General features: G+C 43.2%; 1 pseudogene; it reads right to left on the bottom strand.

Annotated features, from left to right (window-relative positions):
* Nucleotides 1-982: 982 nt before the first annotated feature.
* LOC102470331 (V-type proton ATPase subunit E 1 pseudogene) lies at nucleotides 983-1662 on the bottom strand (annotated as a pseudogene).
* Nucleotides 1663-4467: the final 2805 nt, after the last annotated feature.

Consider the following 4467-nt stretch of genomic DNA (forward strand, 5'->3'; position numbering starts at 1 on the left):
TTCCCTACATAAACCTTTTGTTTTAATAAATGAAACATACTTATGGTTTAGACTTTAAATCACATTTTACTGATGAGGAAAGCTTCTAGGCCCACAGGTAACGGTGAAGCTACTACTGCTGAAAAGAATGCATGCCCTACATGCATTTTAAGCCCAAGAGAAGAAACTTGGGGGGAGAAAACACCAGATGACCCTGCAGAGCAAGTCACCAGAGCCTGGGAATAAGAGGGCTCAGTGACATGTAGACAACCACCAGCTGATCCCCTCACCGCCACCCTACAGAACAGCTCAAAGTCTTGTTCCTTTTAGATGAGCTAGAGGTAGGTTCCTGGTCATGTTAAGTAGACCATCTTCTGAGTGTTACCAATGAGGCCAAGGGCAGTGTTAGCAAGTGGTATCCGCAGACAAATGCAGACCAATGTTCAAACAGCAAAGCATAAGATGCATAGACCATCCTGTTTCTTCAGATACTGGAAGCTTCTTTTTTTAAAAAAATTATTTTATTGGGACCAGCAGTTAGCGTAATGGCTATGTCGCTGGACTCCCACATAGTCGACCACGGTTCAAGTCCTGGACCTGGTGGCTTAAAACTCACATCGGGCGCATGTGCATGCATGCCCAAGATCCCGAGAGGAGATGGAGGAGAAGGGATTGCGGCGTGGCCATCCCCCCCTGGGGGGCGATTTCTCGCTTTCTGTCTCTCTGTCTCTCTCTGTCTGGCGAGCGCACACACCCTATCACAAAAACCTCTCCAAAAAAAAGGTATTTTATTTAACTTTATTTATTTATTTATCTTAACATGACCAGAGAGGGACAGAGTGAGAGAGGAGAGAGAGAGAGAGAGCAAGACATCAAGTCCGAGACTTGGACCACGGTTGGCCATGTGGGAGTCCAACACCCTTAACCACCACACCACCTGCCAGCCCCAAGATATCAGAAGCTACTATAGTAGAGCAGTAGAGAGCCTCCATCTCCTCCAGGTTTAGTCCCCAAATTCCCTATTGGCATTTGCACCACAAGGCTCCCTGGACTTCTGGCATCATCTGCTGGGCTGTGAGATCCAGCTGGCTTCCCAAGGTGTTGAAAGGCTTTATTTTATGACTCCTATTATAGAGCACAATTTGGTCAGGTATATTCTCAGGTAAGAATGCCTCCTGATAGATCTGGATGTCAACATCTATTTTGGTGACTATGTTGTACACTGGGATGGCTCTCTGCACTGCAGGCTTTACCAGAGCAAAGTCTTGTTTCCTGCAATGATAACTATTTGGGGGCTCCAGCAACTGGTATGAACCCTGGAGGACCAGTCCACCCAGCAGCACCTGGTACCTGATTGTATCCTTCACCACCTTGCTGAGTCTCTGCTGTGCTTCATTCAGTTGGTCTGTGATAAAGTCATCTCTTTGCTCTGAGGACCTTGAGCCTTACCTGATACATCAGATTAGACATCTGAATTTTCTTTTGTCGCTCAACCTGCTTTTCTTTCTTCTCATAGTCTTGGATAATCTTCAGTGTTTGAGTTTGCACAAGATGATCTTTCTCAATGTTGAACTCTTCTTCTGCCTTCACATTTATTTCTTCTGTTTTCTCATTGGCTTCTTGTTCAATCAAAGCCTTCATATGCTTAATTTGCTTTTGCACATCAGCATCACTGAGAGCCATGGCGAAAATAATGTTAAAGCTGGTGGGCAACTAGCTCAAGGTTAGGTTTGAAGGGGGGAGTGGAAGGAGAGGGAAAGGAAAACCTGGCACAGTTTCAGCTTCCTTTTTAGGGGGGTGGGAGAGATTGTTGCTATAGGGCACATGCACTTGCTGGAAAGACAGAGAGAGACAGACAGACAGAAAGTGAGAAATCACCCCCACCCCCCAGGGGGATGGCCACACTGCAATCCCTTCTCCTCCATTCTACTCTCAGGATTTGGGGCACGCACGCACATCCATCCAGTGTGAGTTTCAAGCCACTGTGTCCGGGAGTTGAATTGCGGTTGACCATGTGAGAGTTCAGCTCTTTAACCACTATACCACTTGCTGGCCCCTCAGCTTCTTTTTAAAAAAATAAAGACATTTTCTTTTTTCCTTGGGACTCATCCTACTAAGTTAACTCCCCAAGCCTTTGAGCCAATATCACATTGAACAAGAGCAACTGAGTTGAATTAGGTACTGCACCCCTTTGTCCTCACCGTAGGTCCTCTTTACCTTCTCCATGACCCTCCTCCTTAAATATGCTTCCGAAAACTGGAAACAACATGGACTGATTAGTGCAAAGCATGCTGGGACAATTATCTTGACTTGGATCCTCTAAGAACACAGCCTGGTTACAGTGACTAGGTTCCCCAGGATTTTTTCACAGTCAGTCAGTCATGGGGGGAGTCCAGCAATGAATCCATTACTCCATCTGTTGATCCCCTTTCCTACATAATTTCTTTATCCTCAATAAGGACAGTACATCTATTCCGCTGATGACATTTCACTATTTTAAGTCCATAAATCTAGCCTCCTAAGATCATTTTGAATCTTGACCTTATCATCCAGTACATGAGTTGCACACTCGACAAACATTATCTATGTTTATATTGTAACTTTGTTCTTAATAAAAATGTCAACCTAGGGCATACTACCAATGACCTTTCGAAAGCTTGACAATTGTCCTACACACACACACACACACACACACACACACACACATTCCTAGAAACAACTAAATTTATCTAAATTTATCATTTTCTAGTATTATTTCTTCAACTGGTCTATAGTGATACCATAAAAAAAAAGTGTTAGATACTTATTAAAATCAAGATTCACTATGGCTGAGGACTCAATTGTGTCTCCTCCCACCAGTGAGATGGTATTTGGAGATAGACTTTAGGGAAGTACATAAGGTTAAACAAGGTCATAAGGGTGGGATCCTAATTCGATAGAATTTGTGGTCTTAAAAAAAAAAAAAGAGGGACCAGTAGATGGCATGAAGTGTTAGGCACTGGACTACCACGTGGTAGACCACAGCCTGAGTCCTGGACCTGGCAGCTTGAAACTTATGCCAGGCATGCGAGTGTGTGTACATGCCCAAAATCCTAAGAGGAGGCTGGAAGAGAAGAGATTGTTGTGTAGCCATCCCCCCGGGGAGTGATTTCTCACTTTGTCTTTCTCTTTCTCTCTGGTGAGCACATGTGTCCTATAGCAAAAATCTCTCAAAAAAATAAAAAGAAAGAAAAGGAAAAGAGAAATCTCTCTTTATATACCTATCTATCTGTCTCTGTCTCTGTCTCATGGAAGACCATGTGAGCACACCGTGCTACCTGCAGCTGGGAAGAGAGCCCACACCAGAACCCAACTATACTGACACCTTAATCTCAGACTTCTACCCTCCAGGAACTATGAGAAATCAATGTCTGTAGTTTAACAACCCAATCTAAGGTGTTTTATTATGGCAGCCTGAGAAGACTAAGATGACTATCTTTGTACGATTTTCTACAGCTCACAGAATAATAACCCAGTCTAAAAAGGGGGATAAATTAGGTTCAGAGAGATCTTCTCTCAGCAAAGCAATCAATTTCCAAGAGTACTCCCTCTTTTCTAAGTGATCATAAAACTTTTGTTAAATAATACTTTCCAGAATTTTTTACTGGATTAGCATTAAATATACTGGCTTGCATTTTCAAGTAACTACATTTTACTTTTGAAAATTAAAACTTTTGACTGTGCCTTATTTTCTGGTAGTGTTCCAAGTCCCTACTACATCTCAAAAATCACTCTTGGTAGTTACAAAATCACTTCTACTATTTCTTTTAGCAACCTGTAGGTTGGCAAGTTTGTGATTATGTAAGTCAAGACCTTTTTAAAGTTCAGTTCCCTGTGTCTCATTTTTGTACCTTCTGGGCCTAGCACAGTGCCTGGTCTGTGGTAGACACAGTGTAACTGTTTATTCAACTGAAGCTGAACTTATGAGGCATCGATGGTGGTATCTAGTTTGCCAACAACTCATGAGTTGTTGAAAAAGTCCAAGTGATAATAAATGTCATATGCCTCAACTATGGAACACCATATAAAAAGTCTCAGATTCTAATAATACCTAAGGGATCCTGGTAGGAAATGTGAGTGAGTAACACATTAAGGGTATAGGAGATCACAGGGAATGAATCGTGACTTACTAAAGGTTTCATGACCCTTATTCCGGAACATAGTAGACGGGTTGGCTGACTGGTGTCAGATGAACCTCCGCACACCCAAAGGCTCATGGACCACAGAAGTTTACTTCTCGCTCATGTAATTGCCTCCTGGGTTGGGGCAAGGACAGAAGGTGGAAGAGAGAGCTCTGCACTGTCATCCAGAACAGTGGAAGAACCAGGAACTGGGAAAGTGGCCGGTGGTAGTTTTTGTGGGCCAGACCTGGAGAAAGTGCCCATACCTTCTCTTTACATTTCATTGCTTTGAACTAGGAACATGGACCTACCCTACTGCAGTGGGGGC

This window comes from Tupaia chinensis, unplaced genomic scaffold (genome assembly GCF_000334495.1).
Source record: "Tupaia chinensis unplaced genomic scaffold, TupChi_1.0 Scaffold000046_3, whole genome shotgun sequence".
In the NCBI taxonomy this organism is placed as follows: Eukaryota; Metazoa; Chordata; class Mammalia; order Scandentia; family Tupaiidae; genus Tupaia; species Tupaia belangeri.